The sequence below is a fragment of the Stenella coeruleoalba genome (genome assembly GCF_951394435.1).
Source record: "Stenella coeruleoalba genome assembly, chromosome: 6".
In the NCBI taxonomy this organism is placed as follows: domain Eukaryota; kingdom Metazoa; phylum Chordata; class Mammalia; order Artiodactyla; family Delphinidae; genus Stenella; species Stenella coeruleoalba.
In genome coordinates, this window is record NC_137151.1 from 59,991,697 (window position 1) to 60,014,224 (window position 22,528).

The window sequence follows — 22,528 nt, forward strand, 5'->3', positions numbered from 1 at the left end:
TTGAAGTGCTGCCTTCAGTTGGTCTAACTGGCAGCAGTACTTGTTGGAATTAATCATTTGGTTTTCCAGAAGGTGCCCATAATAGAGGACTCCCAATCCCACCATATACACAACATCACCTTCTTTGGATGAAGACCGGCCTTTGGTGTGGTTGGTGGTGGTTCATTTCGCTTACCCCATGACCTCTTCCATTCCACATTATTGTACAGTATCCACTTTTCATCACCTGTCACCATTTGTTTTAAAAGCAGAACGTTTTTGTTATGTTTAAGTAAAGAATTGCATGTGGAAATACGGTCCAGAAGGTATTTTTTTGCTTAACTTATGTGGAACCAAACATCAAAGCGATTCACATAACCAAGCTGGTGCAAATGATTTTTAAAGCTTGATTTGGGTATTTTGAGTATGTCAGGTATTTCCCGCGTGGCATAATGTTGATTGTTCTCAATTAGTGTTTCGATTTGATCGTTATCAACTTCAACTGGTCTACCTGACCGTGGAGCAGAGTCCAGTGAGAAATCGCCAGCATAAAACTTTGCAAACCACTTTTGACACGTTCGATCAGCCACAGCACCTTCTCCATACACTGCACAAATCTTCTTTTGCGTTTCAGTTGCATTTTTACCTTCCTTGAAAAAATAAAGCGTAATATGCCGAAAATGTTGCTTTTTTTTCTTCCATCCTCAATATTAAAATAGCTACACAAAAATTCACCAATTTTGGTAAGTCTTTTTAAATGCACACTGATATGACAGCTTTCACATACACTCTAACAAAATTGTTTCGAATGAAATTAAAGACAACTAAGTGCTACTAGAGCCATATTACTGAAAAAAAATGAACGAAGCTTTTGGCCAACCCGAAATTTAAAATGAGTTTCTTATAGACAACATAGTGTTGGGTTTCATATATTGATCCACTCTGATAATCTCTGGATTTTAATTGGTATATGTACACAACTGACATTTAAAGTGATTATTGATATAGTTGAATTAATATCTGTCATATTTGTTACTGTTTTCTAGTTATTGTTCTTTGTTCCTATTTTTGTCTTCCTCTCTTTTCTTCTTGTCTTTTTTGGTTTTAACTAAACATTTTATATGATTGAATTTTCTCTCCTTTCTTAGCTTATCAATTATACTTCTTAGGAACTTTTTTAGTGGCTGCCCTAGAGTTTGCAATATACCTTTTCAGCTAATCCAAGTCTACTTTCAAACAACACTATACCACTTCACACATGAGTATAAGTACCTTACAATAACAAAATAATCTAATTTCTCTCCCATCCTTGTATCCATACTTTCATTCATATCACTTATATATGTGCATATATAATGTGTGTGTGTGTATATATATGTGTACATAATTGAATACATTGTTGCTATTATTATTTTGGAAAAAAAACTGTCACCTGTTAGATAAACTAAGAATAAGAAAAATAAGTTTTTATTTTACCTTTCACTTTTTCCTTCTCCAATGCTCTTCTTTTGTGTAGATCCAAGTTTCTAACCTATATCATTTTCCTTCTCTCTGAAGAACTTCTTTTAACATTTCTTGGAAGTAAGGTCTACTAGCAACAAATTCCTCCAATTTTTGTTTGCCTGAGGAAGTCTTTATTCTGCTTCATTTTTGAAGGATAATTTCACAGGGTACAGAATGCCATTTGGTGTTTTTCCCCTTAATATCCTAAATATTTCACTCCAGTCTCTTCTTGCTTGCATGCTTTCTGAGAAGTCGAATATAATTCTTATCTTTACTCCTCTGTAGGTAAGGTGTTTTTCTTCTTCTTTCAAGATTTTTCCTTTACCTGTGATTTTCTGAGTTTTGAATACCACATGCCTACATGTAGGTTTTTTTGGCATTTATCCTGCTTGGAGCTCTCTGAGCTTCCTGGATGTGTGGTTTGGTGTCTGATATTAATTTGGGGGAGATTCTCAGTCATTATTGCTTCATTTATTGCTTCTGTTTCTTTCTTTCTTCTCCTTCTGATATTCCCATTACATGTATGTTTCATCTTTTATAGTTGTCCCACAGTTCTTGGATATTCTGGTTTTTTCAGGCTTTTTTCTCTTTGCTCTTTCATTTTGGAAGTTTCTATTGATATATCCTCAAGCTCAGAGATTCTTTCCTCAGTGTGTCCAGTCTACTAATGTGTCCATCAAAGGCATTCTTTATTTCTGTAACACTGTTTTTGATCTCTAGCATTCCTTTTTGATTCTTTCTTAGAATTTCCATCCCTCTGTTTATGCTGCCCATATGTTCTTGCATTACTTTATCCAATAGAGCCCTTTACATATTAATCATAGTTGTTTTAAATTTCCACTTTGATAATAACGTCTCTGCTATACCTGAGTCTGGTTTTGATTCTTGCTCTATCTCTTTAAACAGTGTTTTTCGCCTTTTATTATGCCTTATAATTTTTTCTTTTTTTCTTTTTTTTTTTTTTTTGATGACTGGACTAAGTAAAAGGCACTGAGGAAAGCAGGCCTTTAGTAATGTGGTGGTAAGATATGAGGGGCAGAGGAAGCATTCTGTGATGTGATGTTATAATTAGGTCTCAGTCTTTTAGTGATCCTGTGAATCTGGACTGTGAACAAGTGCTTCTCAGTCCTACCCTTCCCCCAAATCCTTAGGTGGGACAGGATGGCTAGAGTGGGCTGGAGCTGGGTATTTCCCCTCTCCCATGTAAAAGCATAGTGGGGGTTGGAACTGCATATTTCCTTCTCCCACACAGATGGCTAGAGCCAGCTGGGGTTGGGTATTTCTCTCCCCCAAGTCAGTTAGGCTCTGAAAAAACCCTATAGTTTAGGCTCTGGTAAAATATTTTCTCTTGGGACTTCCCTGGTGGCACAGCGGTTAAGAATCCTCCTGCCAGCACAGGGGACACGGGTTCAAGCCCTGGTCCGGGAAGATCCCACATGCCGTGGAGCAACTAAGCCTGCGAGCCACAACTACTGAAGCCTGCGTGCCCAGAGCCCGTGCTCCGCAGCAAGAGAAGCCACCGCAGTGAGAAGCCCACACACTGCAACGAAGAGTAGCCCCCGCTCGCTGCAACTAGAGAAAGCCCGCGCACAGCAACGAAGACCCAACGCAGCCAAAAATTTTTAAAATTAAAAAAAAAAAATTTTCTCTTGAGGTTAGGTCTTGCTAAGAATGGAATGTTCTGAAACCATATTTCAATATGGTTCCTTTTCCCCTCCTCCAGAGGGAATTTTTCTCCAGTATTCACTGGAAGAGCCTGGGCAAGTTTGCGGCAGTAAAACTCACAAAAGTTTTGGCACCCCTCCTAGGACTGGAATTTTTAACTCTCAGACTTATCCACTTTAAGCTGCTGGCAATTCATCAATGGTAGTTCAAGTTTTCCTACCCTGGCACTGCTTCCCAGAGAGGTTTCTGCCAGGGCGTATGCTGTGATTCTCTGTATTTATTTGTCTGTTTCTCTAATTTTTAGGGGTAGCAGTTTGGCCTGTGACCTCACTTTTCTGATAAATTTAGAAAGAGTTGCTGATTTTTCAATTTGTTAAGCTTTTTCATTCTTGTTAGGGCAGAGTGGCAACTTCCAAATTCCCTACATGTTAGAACCAAAGCCAGAAATCAAAAGTGGCTTTTTAAATAAATTTCTAAAATCTTTTGTTAAATTATTTTCATAAAGATGGATGTAGACAAAAATATGTGCTATTGAGTTTTCTTTTATATTATTTTCTTCTAGTTGAAGTCTTCATATTTATTGGGCCATTGTTGTAGACAATTTAGATTGACATTTACAGTTTTATAATGCCAATCTCAGATGTAAAACAAATCATATCACCATGGCATCATATGTCTTTACTTTCTGGCCAGGATTTTTAGTTGCAAACAACAGAAATTTTCTCTGGTTAACTTAAACTGAAAAGGAATTTATTGGAAGGGTGTGAGTTAGCATAAATGATAACCAGAAAGTCTGGAACACAGGCCTGGAAAGAATCCAAGGGAGTAAAGAATAGCCAAAATTCTCTCTTCCTGTTTAAGGTGTCACCTAAGGATACCTAAGAACCCTGGAGGGATCAAACTATAAATCCTCAACACTGCCAGTTTTGCTATAAAAACAACTTCAGTAGGACTTACTGCCTTTGTCTCATGCCCCCAAAATTCAAGCTTGGGTAGAAGTGCCTGACTAGACACACATAGGTCATTTGCCTTCATCTCTGGGGCTGTGAGAGGCAAATTATTTGCCAGGACTATGAATGCCATTTACGTTTGACATTGAAAGGCACTGTGTGGTTTTTATAGCAAATTTGTCTCCTGGTTATGCTTAAACTTAGTAAGAAACATAGAACTAGTAAGTCCTTGAGCCCATACCACCTACTAGTAGGGGAAGGTGGCTCAGAAGCCTGCTGGGTGTCATTAACCATCTACATAGAGATAATGGCATACTGGCTAATGAAGGATTAAGGAGTATTTACTAGAGTACTTTGCTGTGGTTGGAAGGACGTCTGAAGTTAGAGATTTTGGCACAACTTTGAAGTTGCTTATCCTAAGCTTTTTAGAAATTATTGAACCTGTTCGGTCAGAAAATTGGGCTGTAAATCCCATGATACTAAATATTTCTTATAAAATATCAAGAATGTATATGTTTAAATTGGGTTGGAAATTCTGCAAGAACAGCACTTTTTACAGTAGTGCCATATTTCTGACTGACGCCTGTCCTAATCCCAGGCCATGCATGCAAAGCTTCATGAAATGTGCAGCATCAAATACATTACCAAACATTCTGAACTTTGAAAAAAGACAAAAACCAAAGTTAAAGGTTTAGAGATTCCTTTATTCAAGCCAAATTGTTCCACCTTTATCACAGTGTAACAACACATTTTAAAAACCTCAAATAGGGCTTCCCTGGTGGCGCAGTGATTGAGAGTCCACCTGCCAATGCAGGGGACATGGGTTCGTGCCCCGGTCCGGGAAAATACCACGGGCCGCAGAGCGGCTGGGCCCGTGAGCCATGGCCGCTGAGCCTGCGCGTCCGGAGCCTGTGCTCCGCAACAGGAGAGGCCACAACAGTGAGAGGCCTGCGTGCCGCAAAAAAAAAAAAAAAAAAAAAAAAAAAACCTCAAATAAGTTATCCATGTAACCTTGTGACTTGAATTTTCACAGGTCCTTTTTGTCTCTGGGCCTGTATACCATACCACGCTTACATCTCCGCCTCTTTCTGCTATGGGCTACAAACTGTATTATAGCAGAGTTTTAAAACTGTCAAGCATCATGGGAAAGGTAATATTTATACAAAAAAGGCACAAGAGCTGCTATCTGTTCCCTTGATGTTCATCCTCAAAAGTTCTTCAGGTGTCCTGCTTGTATACCCAGCCGCTACCACAGGGCAGCTCCATGATGTTTGGCTAAAGAGTCATTTGAAGAACAAATAGCAGAGGCAAGTTTGGGCTATAAATTAATAGGTCCCTGCATTAGCAAGGTCTTTCTTGCATTTAGCATTTTAAACTGGGATTAAAATTAAAAACAATTTCCAACAGCGTTAAGAATTAAAATCTCCCATTGTTAATTAAATGCATTTAATTATAGGATAGTGATTGCTTCCAGTAGAAGAAAAATAAGAAAATATTTGAATATTAGAGGAGTATGAATTGGGAATATTCTAACAAAAGGGGAAAGTAGGGATTCATTCGTCTAAGAAAAGCTACATCTCAAAAAGTAGAGAAATTGTACATTATTAATTTCATGTAAGCTGGCTAATTAGTTGGTATGATGCAAGTAAATAAAGTAAATAAGAAGTATTCAGTATTTGTATTGAGCATCTATTCTGTGCCAGGAGCATGTGCTATGTGATGACGCTGTTCAGGTGAAGTAAAAAAAAAAAAATAGTCCCTACTCTCAAGAGTTCACATTTTAGTGTAGGAGTATAGAAATGCAAGCAAATGAATCAAACATATTACAGTCAAAGGAATATTACTATCTTTTATAGAAGGTGTGAAATATTTTTAAAGCTGAGATTATTCAGAATCCTGTATTTTAATGCTTCCATAGATTTAGCCAAATATTATTTTATTTGATTTAACATCAGAGCAAAATAAAATAATCTCAAGCTGTACAAACCTGAGCTCCATGCCATGTGTGTAATGTTTTATTTTGTTATTAGCCTAGAAACCAAAAGAGAAATTATAGTTCTCACATTTCATAAATTTTTTGAGTAGTGACTAAATTGTATTTTCATATCTTTAAAGAACAACAACAGCTTTGCTGGCAATAGACAGCTGACTAGATAAAATCCAGTCCTTGCCTGGGAGACTCTATCAATAAAGAGAAAATGAAAGACACTAGGAAAAGGTGTGTGACTCACATTTTGGGAAAGTAGCTGTTGTTAGTTTCAATTTTCTTCAATTAGGACAGATGTTTGTAAGGATGTTAACCCCGTCATTCCGACTTAAATCCAGCTTGGATAATTACATTCTCTGCCTACTTAAATTCTCTTTGGGTCCAAAGAGATCCTTCATTCTCACCTCACACTGTTGTGTGATGTTGCTGCACACAGCTAAATAGAGGCCACATTTAACCCTGGGAACGGCAGCTTCTCTGTGGTGAAAACTTGATCCTCCTGCATAGTATAAATTCACTTTTGGGGTAAAGGTTTTAGAACATGTAACATAATAAAGCAAAAGAAGTCATACGACATTCTTAACTAAAGATACACTCACAAAAAATCCAATAGAATGAATTGTCTCTGACAGGGCCTCTGCAGTAATGGGAGATTTTTTTTTTAGCTTGCCCTAGCTGCAAATGTAAGATCATTATCATTAGATCTTTAAAATACCAACAAGCAAAATATGAAGAGATTTAAAGTCACCTTTAAAATCACCCCAAAAGTTCAGTCTCAATTATCTACAATCAATGTCATTCTCCTTGGCTAGAAATTGGTACCAGAGAATAAATTCTAAGAAGAGGAAAATTTTAAAGTACAATTGATGCTGACAGTTTATCAATGGAAGTGCATTTCTAAGTCATGCTCATCTACACACCAAACCTGTTTATTTCTCTGCTCTACCTACTTTGCACTTTTGCCACATTTTTGTAGGGACATTAGACATTGCTCAAGAGTAACCTTTCCTACAAATACTTCAAACCGTTTCTGTGAGATTTCATTTGGAGATATGCACCAAGCTCCATGTACTGTGAGATGGCAAAAATTTTTACAAACATTTAAAAGTTTCCATGGAGATTTCTTTCTCTCTGTAACACCTATGAATAAAGCTGCTGAAAGTTTACTTTCCTTAGACCCATTTATTTAATGACAATATGTATACAACATTACACCTATGTATTATAGCTATGACACAATTACCCATATAAAATGAATATCAATTTTAAGATATATTAAGCTAAAATTAGACAAATTGACAAGAAAAAGATAACATAAAACCCTAATAGATGATTGGACAAAGAATAGGTATAAGTGATTTATAAAGGTGAAAAGAGCACAAGCAATTTATAAAAGTAACAAAGGAGACATTTTCAGTGTCACAGGAACTGCAGTTAAATAACTAGCATATAATATTTTTTGACAAGTTGTCAAAAAATGGCAACACTCAATATTGATGAGGATTTAATAAAGTAAACATTAGTACATTGTTGGTGAGAATGTAAATTGGTACAATCCATTTGGATAACAATTTGGTAATATTTATCAAGAGCCTTAAAAGAGTCCTATTCCCAATAATCCCATCTCTGGGAATCTATTTTAGGAAAATAATCCTTTTAAACAGATAAAGATTTATGGACAAAGGTGTTTATGATAATAAACCAAAAAATTGCAATCAATAAATTAATAAGTAAAAGAAACACTAAATGCCCAACACTGGCCCCTAGAGAGTTTACGTTTACTTGGGGGAGAAAAACAATAAATAATAAATGTGAAATGTAATTTACTTATATATAATATGTTAGATGGTGATAAGTGCTAAAAGGAAAAAAATAGAGAGAGAGTCAAGCAGGATAAGAGGGAATGGGAGTACTTAAGGCTGTAGCATCAAACAGGGTGGTCAGAGTAGGCCTCATTCAAAGTGAGATATGTGAGCAAAGCTAGAAGGATGTATGAAAGTTAGTCTCAAATACTCACAGAAAGAGAATTCCAGGCTAGAGGCAGAGTTATAGCGAAGGCCCTAAAGTAAAAACATGCCTGTCATGTTCAAGGAACAGCACAAATGTCAGTGTGGTCCAAGTATGGTGAGCAAAGGAGAGAGGAGTGGTACCTGAGGGCAGGGGGACAGAAGATAGCCAGAGCATGGGGCCTTGTGAGCCACTGTAATGACTTAGACTTTTACTTGGAATGACATGAATGCCAGACATGGGTTCTGAGCAGAGAAATGACATGGCCTGACACGTTTTCATACTATCAGTTTAGCTGCTGGCTTGAGAAAACAATAACAGGGGCAAGAATAGCAGCAGAGAGGCCTGTTAAAGAAGCTATTATTTTATATAGACAAGAGATAACGGTGACTTGGACCAGGGTATTATCGAAATGAGAAGTGATCAGATTATGAAAATGCTTTGAAGAAAAAGTCAACAGGATTTCCTAACAAACTGGATGTGGGAGTAAGGAAAAGGAAGGGTGATAGATGATTCTAAGTTTTTTGGCCCGAGTAACTGGAAAGGCACAGTTGAGGTCAACTCAGCTTGGGAAGGCAGAAGAAATAGGTTTGAGGATGAGAGAAATCAGGAATCCCATTTTAGGGAAGTTGATTTGAGATGTCTATTAGACACGGACAGAGAGATGTTGAATAGGTAGTTACATATATGAGTCCAGAGCAGAGGTCAAGATTGGAGATAAAAATTTGGGAGTCATCAAAAAAAATGGGGGATTTATCAGCATATAGTTAATATATAAAGTAATAACTCTGGATGAAATCACCAGGAAAGTAAATATAAGTGGAGAAGAAAGAGACAGAAGGACAGAGCTTTGGGATTCTCCAATGCTAAGAGTTCATTTGTGTGGAAGAGGAGAAATCAGAAAGGAGTGATCAGTAAGGCAGGAAAAATAGTGTATGGTGTTCCTCAATTTGAATGAGAAAAGTACATGAAAACAGAAGCAGTGATCAATTGTATTACATGATGTTGATAATCAAGATGAAATACCAAGAATTGATCATGGCGTTTAGTAACATGGAGGTCGTCGGTAACTGAGATGAAAGCAGTTTTGTGGAGTGATAGGAATGAAATCTTGCTAAGGTTTAAGATAATACGTTAAGAGGAACTGAGCCATCTCTATCAAAGACAATCACTTCAAGAATTTTTAAAAAAATGTTTTTCTGTTGTCTGTCACTGACTACATCTGGTGGTTATTTTCTTCTATTTTATTTCTTCCAACTTCAGTTATATTCAGAAAATGTTTTCTTAAATTGAATAATGGCTCTAAACAAAACTTCATTTACCTCCAGAGAGAAATATATAAGAAGAAAATCTGTCTAAACTTACGTCCACATGGTTAGTATTTGGATTTACTGCAACATTACTCGTAAGATCTTAATATTATTATTATTGTATGATAAATAAATATACAATTGGCCTTGCCCAGTCACAAAGCTGGAAACACTTGACTATTCTAATTAAGATATGCTGGAACCCTATTTCAATTTTGAGCCTTACCTACACATTAGCTTTGATACTAGGACTCACTTCTTAGGTCCTCCATGGAGGACGTTACGTAGCGGGAGAATGTAAACCCTGTTCTTCAGAAGCGGTCCTAAATACTCATGGATCATCAGGCCATCACAGATGGCATGTGGGATGGATAAGAGGCAGTTCTTTGCCATTTCTCAAAAGTTAGCTCCCTTAGGGATGGATGGTACTCTCACCTCAAACTTATCCCATCTAACATCCTACCTGATACTTTAAATAGCCTCCAACACTTTGGCAAAGAGATCAAAAGGAGGACATAGATTCTTAAAGGTAGGAGAGGTATTGTTGAGGGTGGGCAGGACAAAGTAGCAAAAAATAAAAAATAAAAGCTGAAAGGAGAAATTAAAGAGAACAAATTAAGGATACTAATAAATTTTTAAAATATCCACATACTTTGCAAAATTGCATGTGATCAATCCCCTCAAAACCAGCTTAAATGCCATCATTGGAATTCCTACTCTCCTCATAGCCCCCAGCTCGTTTTCCTAAACTACTCTGAAGAATCCCACATGCATGATATGATCTTTATTTACTTATGTTCAAGTTTATTCTAAAAGTTATTTGAGGTTCCTTAAAGAAACACTACAACACCAAGACAGAAAACAAAACGAGAAACAAAACAAATAAGCAAACACACAAAGATAAAGGTATCAGGGCAAAAGGGAAACCATACAAATCATAATTAATCAAATGACAATTGTTTCATGTGCCACGAACTGTGCTAGATACTATAAATTGCATTATTTAATCATAGCAACTCCATGAGGAAGATGTTTTTAGTTTCTTTTTTTTTAGAAGAAGAAATGAAGACTTAGAGAATTTAAGTTACTTGTCTACAGTCACAGTGCTAGTAATTACCAAGAGCTAGGATTCCAGTCCCTGGTTGGCTGACTCCAAAGTTGATACTCTTAATCACCTAGATGTTAAATTACATAAAGTGTATACAAGAAAGTCTAATACAATAAAAAGGAGTGGGCTTATGTTTGGACTCAGAGTCCTAGGGCCAAAGAAAAGAAAAAAACAGAACTGTTACAGGATGCATGTACAGATAAAAGAAACAAAACTTACCCTTAGGAAAAGCAAGATCTTCACTCCCCGTACCCCCACTGCCGATGCACATCTTCATGTATTCCAAGAAAGGATAGGTAAAATGTAGTGGATTCTATCCTCAACACCATCCTATAATAAATATAATACCAAGTTTTGTATAGTCTTTGTTCATCAAGTTTCTCAACGCAAGCCATTGTAAAAATCCAAACTAGAATTCCTTAATTCCATTCCAGGTTACGGTAGAAATAGAGAGGGAATGCAAGCCAGTTGTGCAGCTCTCTGATGGTCTGGCTAGACCCAAAGGAAACAGTATTTAGGATATCTAATGGGGTGGTTCTCAACTGGTGACATACTTCGTCACTTGCTTGTCCCCCACAAGGTACAAGTGTCTCAGGAGGGAAACATGAAACATGAGGCATATTCAAAATTAAAATATTATTTAATATTCACAATATTAAATAATATTCTTATTGTTATAATACAATATCTATAGAAAGTAAAGCACAACTTATTGACTGGCAGAAAATAATTATACTCAGTAGATATGCTTTTAAGACTCTAGGAGAGCATGAGATTTTTACGTTTATTAAGTGGGAACATAGGCTTAAAAAGGTTGTGAAACACTGATTTTCAAGAGCAGACAGACCACATATTCTTTGTGCAGTACTCACTGCAGCGAATTTGAGACTATATTCTGGCAAGAATTCAGAGTGCTGAAATTTTGTGTTACTGATTAAGATACATATGCTTTAATAATTAAATGAGCCAAAAATAAAGTTTCCCTCCTCTCATGACAATTAATAACTTTAAGCAGGACTTTTTTTTCTTTTTTAATTGTTTTTTTTTTTTTTTTTTGCGGTACGTGGGCCTCTCACTGTTGTGGCCTCTCCCGTTGCGGAGCACAGGCTCCGGACGCGCAGGCCCAGCGGCCATGGCTCACGGGCCCAGCCACTCCGCGTCATGGGGGATCTTCCCGGACCGGGGCACGAACCCGCGTCCCCTGCATCGGCAGGCGGACTCTCAACCACTGTGCCACCAGGGAAGCCCTGTCATATAGCTTTTGAAGAAACAAAGTCATAGTACTTTTGATGTATAAAATGAACACAAGTTTCTATCAACTACAGTGTCACATTTCTAGCCATTTTCCTGGACCTGTTGCTGCTGCTGTTGTTGTCTGAGGCAGACTAAACTGACATTTCCACATCTCCCTCCTGGCAATGATCAAGTACAAGTATCTAAAGCAGACTTTTTCTTTGGTCTTGCCAGTTGCAAATTAAGACTATTAAATCCCCCTGAGACAATTATATCTCAACAACCTAGATTAAAGCTAAAACTATAGTTACTCTACCCCCCTCACACAATTTCCTTACTAAATAAAATTGCTCCTTTTTGTGCCACATGAGTTTGTAATATAAGCTTAATTCTAATATCAATATCAAATTTGTTCTTTCTGTGTTTTTATCCCAATGCAGTATTCTCAAGGTCTGTTTAACATTTTTCATTATCTTATGATTTGGGACCATGACTCAAAAAAGATAGTACCTATTAGCACTTGCATACTTCCCAGACTTTAGAAGAAACCAAACTACACTAGGATTTATTATAGCATAGGTGCTCCCACTGAGATCAGAACCAACAGAGGAAATAATTTTCTCAGGGAGTTTTTTTATACCAGTTGTGTTGAGTGATCACAATCCTTTCTCCTCATCTCAGACTCCAGTCGCTGGACTGTGCCAGCAGGAAAAAGGTAAGACCTACTATGTAGAGCAAGGTGCCATCAACCTCTGCAGTGATCACTGGAATATATGGTTTTCAAGGTGGTTCATCTGAGGCCAGCCACCTCTGCTGTCAATGTGCCAAATTCACAAAAAGTAAAGAACCCTATCACATTCTGCTAGTGTAGAATTTAGAAAAAGAAGAGCAATGCCAAATGATATGCTAATGAAAGCATTGAAGCCATCTAATAATTTGAGAACATACGGAATTAAAATCAGTAAGATTGTTGGCATTTTTATTCCATCACATGGAGTAGTCCATGACATAGTAGTGTCAATTCTTCTCTTCACAACCTGCTGTGTGTCTTCCAGGAATGATCTAACTCAGCGTTCGAGGTCCTGCTCAAATGTCTTCTCTTCTTTTGGCTTTCTTCAAGGACCAGTTCTCACAGTTACCTAGATGAAATTAATTGCTTCCTCTTCTGTATTCAGACAATACATTACACAAACCTCAATTTAGAACATTTTCTACATTATACTATATCCTGCCACCCACACGTATCAACAGCTTCCCACATTTTGGAAACTTCCTACTATGTAGTATATCTGCACATAAGTAGAGCTTTTGTTGTTTCCTAGTAGGCCGTGAGGACAGTACTCTGTCTCGTTATCTTGAAATCTTCATTACCAAGCATCATGCTTTGTACAAAGTAGGAGCTCAGTAAACACCTGTTTCAACTTTCTCCCTTGCTAGTTTTGCTTATAAGAAAAATGACTGCCTTGTATGAACTGTATTATTTATTCAGTATGCTTCAAAACTATGATGTTATATAAACTAAGCAGTAACAAGAATAATGAAGAAAGAAAAAACTAGTTATTGTTCAAAATGTAATGGCTTAATTAAAAGATCCATGAAAACAATATGGGTGCTTTGCTATTTGTCCTACATTGTGCAGACTTTCTAGTTTCATTTACTCACTTTATAAGCAATATAAGCAAATGCTCACCAATTTATAAAACAATTGAGTGAGATCTGAGTTTCAGTTCCAAAAAAATTTTTTAACTGAATAGGTTTACATGCTTATTCTATTTTTAAAACAGTATTAACTATTGATGTCAACCTTAGATTATGGATATATTATACAGCTATGATTACATGTAAGTGCATGTACTCTTCAAAGATGTAAATAATACTGGTGAACTAACAGATATAGAACATATACCAAGCGACAAAATTGGAATGGCTATTACGTTACAGCCAGAAGAAAAGATACACATGATAGTCACCTGTAACAGTTTTTGAGAGAATTGTTATGCATAGCAACTTTTCTGCTAGATTCATTCCTAAGGTTCTTTTAGTCACTGAAAAAGAGAGTACAAGATCAAAGTTCTTCTAAAGTACCAAGAATTATCTGTGGCATATATGCCCCCATTAGATCCTGCAAGTTGACTAGATTAGTTACTAACATAGTTCAAAGTAGTGAACCAAGAGTGGAAGCGCTTCTGCCAATGTAGCATGAACTGAAGCTTTTAAGTATATATTCTGAAATTCTGAAATTCTTCACTCTATCGATTATAAAGAAGTCCTTAAGGCTTCCCTGGTGGTGCAGTGTTTGAGAGTCCGCCTGCCGATGCCGGGGACACGGGTTCGTGCCCCAGTCCGGGAAGATCCCACATGCCGCGGAGCGGCTGGGCCCGTGAGCCATGGCCGCTGAGCCTGCGCGTCCAGAGCCTGTGCTCCGCAATGGGAGAGACCACAACAGTGAGAGAGGCCCGCGTACCGCAAAAAAAAAAAGTCCTTAAGATAGAACTCTACCTGTGTAGACATAATAGAGTAGAATTCAAGACTAACTTTACTTCTCTACAGACTTCAAATATTGTAGTTTTACTGAATTTTATTTCATGGTAATGCACATATATTCACATATATGTGTGTGTGTATGTAATAATGCATTTAAATATGTAATATGTACATAGTAAGAGCATGTTTGATATTCCGATCTTTTTTATCCAAATTACCAACCCATAATTCTTGTGCGAATTGCCAAATAACCAATATCTATAGGCAGATTAGTCTTTTAAAATATTTTCAGTTATAGAAAATAATACAGCATTAGTGAAAATTTTAAAGCAGTATGTGAATGAGTATTCCTAATCCTATTGACTGCAACACAACTGTCACTTGTGTGCCAGTCCTTCACGTCTTTAATCCTCATGTATGTTGGCATAATTATAATCATTGTATGACTGTGAAATCTGTCATTTTTTCTCCATGTAACTATTTCACCATTTTGCTATAGAGTTTGTAACAGTATTTTTTTCTGCTACAATATTTTTTATTTCACTTTTTCTATTTGCCACAAAAGTGCACACTAGCTGTAAAATAAATAAATAGAGAACCATATAAAGAAGAAAGGAAAAATCCCTTGAAATTCCACAGTCTGGACACAACCAACCACAGACAGAACTTTGTTGAATAGCTATAACAGTTATGATTCAGTACTAAAATATACTTATCAACATATAGCAAGCATATAATTTAAATAAATAAGTTCCTTCTATATATGCTGCTTTGCAGCCCACTTCTTCTCTCAACAAGATTTTGTAAAGGTTTTACCATGTCAATATATGTCTTTGCAGAGATGTCTCATAATTTACTTAACTAATGATTATAGAAAAATCTTTAAGCACCCCTTCCACTGAATCCCATATTCATGTATCTTTACACTTTTGTCTGAGTATTTCCTCCAGATAGATTCCTACTTGGGTCTATCAATTTAAAGAACACAAATTGCCTTCTGGAATGCAGGTATGACACTGACTTGTTTAGGTAGGTTTTTATTTTAAAATCCAGGCTTTAAGAGTTTTTAACTGCTTCCTCCAAATCGTGCTGTAGCTTATACTTGCACAGGAGGGGCCCTGCCAGCCCTACCACCCCTCTGAAGACAGTGAGGGAAGCGACGCTTTCTGCAGGAAGCTGCTGTGACTCTTACTACATGCACTGAGTAAAAGCAGACTTGCTACCCAGGACCACACACTTAGAAGAGAGATCAGTGCACAGACCAAAAGGATGCACTTGGCAGCTGGGCCTGATGAAGGACAACAAAGTTTGTTAAGTCTTACGAAGAAAACAATCTGATGAAAAAGAGAGTAGCTAAGGAAAACCACTTTATACGGGTTGGTCAGAGAAGACCTCTCTGAGGAAGTGACATCGGGCTAAGGCCACAATCACCCATAGGGAGAGCCAAGTTATGTCTGTTCCAGGACAAGAACAAAGGAAACAAGTACAAAGTTCTGGAGCCGAGAAAAAAACTAAAGTCCAGTAAGCATGGGGTGAGTTGCATGAGATGCAGTTGAAGATGGAATCAGAGAGAAATTTGGATTTTATTCTAAAAGCAGTAGACTGTCATTCTAAATAGAGCATGTGAGGGGTGTGTGTGTGTGTGTGAGAGAGAGAGAGGGACAAAATCAGATTTAGAGTTTTAAAAATTCACTATGGCTGCTTTATGGAAAATGTTTCGTGGTGAACAAAAAGGAAACCATGTAGGAAGTTCTAGTTGTCAAGAGATGTTATGGTTTAGACTAGGTGGTAGCAGCAGAGATATAGAGAAGAGCCTGATTTCTGCAAGATTTTCTAAGTGATCATAGATTTTTATCCCTATGAAGCTTTTGAAACTCACAAACAACAGAATAGTACCATTTTTAAAGCTCAGAATCTAAAGTTTTTTACAGAAGGTATCAGAGGCTTAGAACATCAAGGAAAGCACAGACATCATTGTACATAGTAGGATTCTGCACTAAGTCATGAAAATTAAATGAAGGTGTCATATGGGAAGAATGCAAGGGAATTTTGTCCTTTAAAGGCCATGAAATAAAATAAGTAAAACAGTTTTGTTCTCAAGAAATACTGCGTATGCATGTTTGTGATATTATCCACTGCAGTACTCCCTCAGTACCTTTTTTTTACAGGCAAAATCGTTAACATGTTATCAATTGTGTCCTCTAAAATAGGACGTTGTCACTACTGTCCGTATTACTTATTGCTTAAACACTTGCGCTTGCTACCAAAGAAAACTGGAATCCTAATCATGATAATTCTGACCGTTTAAAGCAATGGGTGAAGAATGTCACTCAACCTCATTACTGGAGATTTTGCTCCCAAGTTCAAGGGAAGTTGGGGCTGTGTGGACTAATTTTAAATTAACAAGCAGGATGACAGGACATCTTTCTAGAGGTTTTAGATTGGCAGTGGGGAGGGAAAGGATGAAAGTTAACATTATTTAGCTCTATTTCAGAAGGTATATCAAACTCAGTTATTCAGGGCTGATTATACAGTCAAATAGCCAGTGTCTTGTCTTCTCTTCTTTCTAAATTATAAAATTAAAACATTTCACTAAAATCCTGGTTTGGATTTCATATCGATATCTGAATGCCCTTTTGGTTGAGATGAACAGAGCTCATTCCAGTCAGTTAAATAATACATTAGAAACCTGATTTAATGATACACAAAGAAACAGCAAGAGGTTCTAACATGTGGCCAGGCTTTAGGAAGACAGGACTACCTTCAGGGTCCAAATATAGCTCTAGCAGGCTGACAAATTCCCAAAATGTAATTCCAACATGTATAAGTAACTCTAAAGATGTACAAGTATTGCTGAAAAGTAGGTACCCTTGATTCTTACTTTAACACTCTGAAAATATGCCTTGTATATGCCTCCATTACGTAAATTGACTATTTTCCTATACTTGGCTGATTTCTGAAAAAGAGAAGATAATTGGGCCTGTTGATCACTGTTTTATATGTCTGGGCAGAGCTTCGTTCAAGGACAAATCATAGTTACTTAGGGTTAGGGATCTATTCATCCAATTATCCATGTTACCAGGCCTATGGGATAAAACACAAAGGGAAGTACTAGAACTATTCTTTCAGCCAAAGACTGTGGCCAAATGATGGTTACTAAACTGTGGCATACATGAAAATCACCTAAAGATCTTAATTCAGATGTAAATTCCTATAATCATCAGACATTCCTTTTCTTTAATAGTTTTGCCTTGGGACCCAACAGTCTTCCTTCCTGGTATGGGCAGTCCTTACAGCTCAAATAAGAGAACTTACAATGAACTATAGGAAACAGCTGTGTCTGTAGGTCAAAATAGTTTAATATCAACAATTGCATACAGTTCAACATAACTAGAGGGTTACAAAGTACTATCATCCTTTATAAAGTTCTTCAGCTGTTCAGCTACCACTCATTCATCTTAATTCTTATTCTCCATTTGTGCCATAGTCACTATTACTTTGAATATTTCTCCTTATTTTTAACACTGTAACTCTATACACATACAAACACACATGCAAACAAACACACACAATCTTCCTGCCCAGTTACTTTTTGGAAACTTAGTCCCTCACCCAAATTCTTTCAAGAATACTTTTCCTGATTCTAAGCATTTATTTGTTTTCCTTCATCATTTATGCATTTTCTTGAATGTATGTATCAATACATTGTTTATCCTTTTTTGCCCTAGTCTTTGGTTATTTTTGTGTGCATACAACCTGGGTTCCCATCCTATTTTAAATCTTTTTTAAAGGCATGAACTCATTTTCTACCACCTTTGTCACAATCAATACTCTTCACTTCTCCTTGTTCTCAGAAGTGTGCCTGTTCTGGATGTGTCATTTTGGGGTTGACTAAGGTCTGAAGAATCAAAAAACAATTGCATGCTCAACATTTATAAAGTTATCATTTATAAACGTTTATACACTTTGCTATTTATTAGAAACTATTATAAGAGATTTAAAGAGATAAGAGATTGTAAAACTCATATCTGTTTTCCTTATAGTATCTTGATGATTTTATAGTGTTATAATGACATTGTAATGAGGATTAGGTATACTGGGAGATTTATTACTCGTGATTAACCTTTCAAATATTATTTGAAAATCACTAGGATTTGTTAGATTTTGAAACTTTCTGAACTTCATCTGTTTCAGATGATATAGGATTTCTAAGTAATGTTTTACAGCTTAAAAATACAATCAGTCTGCAGTTAAACTGTGTAGCTCGGAGAATTAGAGTGGATCTTTCCAGCATCCTCTACCTGGAAATTACTGAAAGTTTTCTAATAATATTTTCTAAAATTGTGTTTAGCTACTCCTTCATAATGATTTTTGACTAAAGATTATATTATAGATAATTCTGAGGGTATTTTGAGTCCACGATAATTCCATTTTGCAAACTAGTGCTTAAGTAAAAACACACAGTTACGTAAACTGTATCAATCTGATGGGAAAAAAATATTTCTTTTCAAACATGAGATCATCTCTTTTCAAGAGGAGCTCAGCTTTCTTATTAAATTTTTAGACAAATAATGATGTTAATGCAAATGTATTTAAGAGCTCTCTAATCATTTGGCAAGAAGAGATTGCCACATGGAAACAAGCCATTGAAAATATGTCATGCCTTCAGTTGACACAGTGTCATTTTCCCAAAGCGTGCTTAATAAATATGACTTGTTGATAATGGTTTATGAAATCAACAATATGGGTAGTTTTAAAAACACTGGAGATGCTTATTCGATGATCATGAAATGCTGCCTGCATGGTTTTGAAGAACTGGCCATTAGTTCTGTGATTCCTCAATGCTTCATTCCCCTCCTTGACCTCAGTTTCTTTTTAACATTGTTGGCTTTGTTAGCATGCTTAACCTTGAGTTTCAGGGACATTGAAAAATACTGAAAGTGTACAGTCAAGAGGTGAGAAGGGCTACTGTGTAAATGAAGGAATGACCGTTTTGTATATTATGGTAGAAGTCAGACCAAGGGAAAGGAGTGGATATAACAGGAGGCAGATTTCAGTTAGAGAGAGGAAAGAACCTTACAATAATTCAAGAAAATGAACAACAGACCAAATTGCTTCTCCAAGCACATTCTCTCCTCACTAGAATGTTTCAGGAAGAGCTGAATGGCTTTCTCTTGAGGATGGTATGAAAAGAAATCTTGCATTGGGAAGGAGTTTGGACCACTGGATAATCCCTAATGTCCCTTCCACAGAAGCATTTACAATTCTAGGAAACACCAGGCATAGCCATGTACTTATTCCTAAAAATATATCCCAATAAACTTACTATCTTTCCAAATTTTACCTTTAATCTCAACCTAAGTTCATAAAATTGGCATAATCTTGGCACTCTGTTTCTTTTATAAAGTCAAAAAGTACCCAAGTGTAACATCAGTCTCTTGAACTTGAGAAACAATTTAAAAGTTTGGCTTTTGAGTCAGGAAGACCAAATTCTTAATTCCTGTTCAGATATCCAAAGTGCTTAGCCTCTGAGCTTTGGTTTTCTCATCTAGAAAGTGGGAATAAAATGGCTAATAAATGTATCCTGAAGGATTATGCTAGCAAACAAAGATAAGATGCTTTGGAGATGCAGACACTTCTCTAAGATTTGCCATGATGGAGAGACTAGGAAAGTCTTGAGTTTTCCACCTGATTAAAATTTTTGCTCATGTACAACACAACATAAAGATACCAAGAAAAATAACATACCTTATAGATGGTCTTCCAATCTGTTTAAGAACATCTCTAAAACCAAATTCTTCATCTTATCAATGCAGGCATTAGGCCAGGTACATATGACATTAAAATTCACCTAATTCAGTACATGAGTATTCACAGCATGTCTGTATTATATTTTTCTCTCTCATTTTTTTTCGTGGTATTGTTTACTTTTGTCTGTTATTGGTTTCTCTAAACAAAAAAAGCAGGTTTCTTCCAGGGGGATAAATTAGCTTTTTTAAGAAAACATGTCACCCAAGTCATTCAAATAAATCTCTAGTGTCTGAGGAACTCCTTAAGAATTGTCCTTTTATCCTTGACTTTGGGAATCAAATATTATCAGAGAATCTATAGGAATTGTGCTCCAGAAATAAACACCCAGACCTACTAGACTTGAAATGTGTCCCAGACTCTTTTAGGGCCAGGAATAAATGGACAACTTGGGCCTATGGAAAGCCAGATTTGTGCCAGCTCTGACATTTGGATTTCCCTACATAGGTTACATGTGGTTCCTGCCCCTTTTGGTGCTAGGGCCAATGCTAAGGCCATATTTAGACACAGCAGCCACCTGAGAGTCAACCTTTGGAAACCAACTAAGAGAAGGTCATTTCTTCAGATGGAAAAATATGAAGAAAATTTCAGAAGTGTAATTACCCATGCCTGACCCCTAAAAACAAATAGAATTATTTATACAGAAAGCCACTAGCTATATTTGTAAAATGTATCTTATGTGTTTTGAACAAGCTACTCTTGGTCATCTGATATACTGACAGTAATAAGAGAGACAGAATTTAGGGTCAAGTCAAAATTGACAATTGTTGAAGCCTAAAACCCATCATCTTACTAATCTATGCTATAATTACTGGTTTATCTTCTCTCCTTGCACCATGTTATCAAGTCCTCCTGTGAAGACAAAATATCTTATTCCCTCAATCTGTCACATATTAGAGGTTTAAAAGAAGTTTTGAGAATGTGCTAATATAACAAAAATAGCAATAAAAAATAAAAATTGGTAGGTAGCTGATACTCTTTCATGGTTCCATGAAAATAATTATAAGCAACTTTTAATTTTATGCACACCTTTAATTATATTTATTTATTCTTATAGAGCATATCGACAGTTTTATACTAATTTATTGGCTTATTGGTACTTATTATTGAACTTAACAAATAGCCAGGAAGCCTGAATCTAGAGATAACTCAAGTACTGCACAACAAAAAAGAACACAGGATTTGGAGTCAAGAATCTGAAATCTGATCCCACTTCCTCCACCAACTCAGTGGATGACAACGGAAAGTGATTTCAGCTCTCTGAACCTCAGTTTCCACATCTGTAAAATAGAGAAAATTATTCTTTCCTTGTTTATCGCATAGAGTCGCTGTGAGAATTGGATGATATAATGGATGAGAAATCATGCTGAATGCACCAACAAATCATTATCTATATTTAGCCCTAGACTAAGAATCATTATTTGCAATTAAAGCAAGCTATTTTCTTCACAGTAGCTAGAGTCATGTCACAGTATTTTTAGGAATGTTAACTCCAATGTCATTTATATTGGAAAATAGCTACATTTACAGTATTGACTAGCTGAAATCACACACCAAAAAATGTGTTAATGAGATGCTTCCATTTTGTCTTACCCCTAGGAGAAGGAAAATATTAGAAACTGTAATTGTCCTCCTGCTTACATCACCCTGATCTCCACAACAAACGTAGTGCTTTTTACAGAGCAAAAAGAGACATGATCTCTTAATAAACTACTGGAGCTAGGCAATGATCAATTACGACTATGAAAACCTTTGACTAAAAAGCTAATCAAGAACTTTACAATGGACAGTTGAGACTGATAATATTTATCTAATTCCAATGACCAATCTAAATATTCCAAACAGAGACATAACAGATGATATGTGATTCCTGGTGTACTGCAATGGAAAATATACTACATCACTTTTACAGCTTCTTTGCAAAAACTCAATCCTGAACCTGATCAAATTGGGATAAAGCATCATGTTAAATAACAGTACAGAAATGCAATCAGCAAAATCCAGTATGTAGGAAATTCTTCCACAAATAAATTGCAATAAAAAAGAGTGAGAGCTCAACGACCAGCAAGCCACAGTGCTGGACAACCTATGCCAAACAACTAGCAAAACAGGAACACAACCCCACCCATTAGCAGAGAGGCTGCCTAAAATCATAATAAGGCCACAGACACCCAAATACACACCACCAGACGTGAACCTGCCCACTAGAGAGACAAGATCCAGCCTCATCCACCACAACACAGGCACTAGTCCCCTCCACCAGGAAGCCTACACAACCCACTGAACCAACCTTAGCCACTGGAGACAGACATCAAAAACAGCGGGAACTACGAACCTGCAGTCTGCAAAAAGGAGACCCCAAACACAGTAAGATAAGCAAAATGAGAAGACAGAAAAACACAAGCAGATAAAGGAGCAAGATAAAAATGCACCAGACCTAACAAATGAAGAGGAAATAGGCAGTCTACCTGAAAAAGAATTCAGAATAATGATA

The 22,528-nt window shown here is 36.6% G+C and overlaps 1 long non-coding RNA gene across 1 annotated transcript in view; it reads right to left on the minus strand.

The window, feature by feature from the left end:
* LOC307187972 overlaps window positions 1-22,528 on the minus strand; it is a 233,621-nt gene that overhangs the window by 17,689 nt on the left and 193,404 nt on the right. Inside the window, exon 2 of the long non-coding RNA XR_013828770.1 lies at window positions 10,729-10,839. This is a non-coding gene — a long non-coding RNA (uncharacterized lncRNA). The remainder of the gene's footprint in view (window positions 1-10,728; window positions 10,840-22,528) is intronic.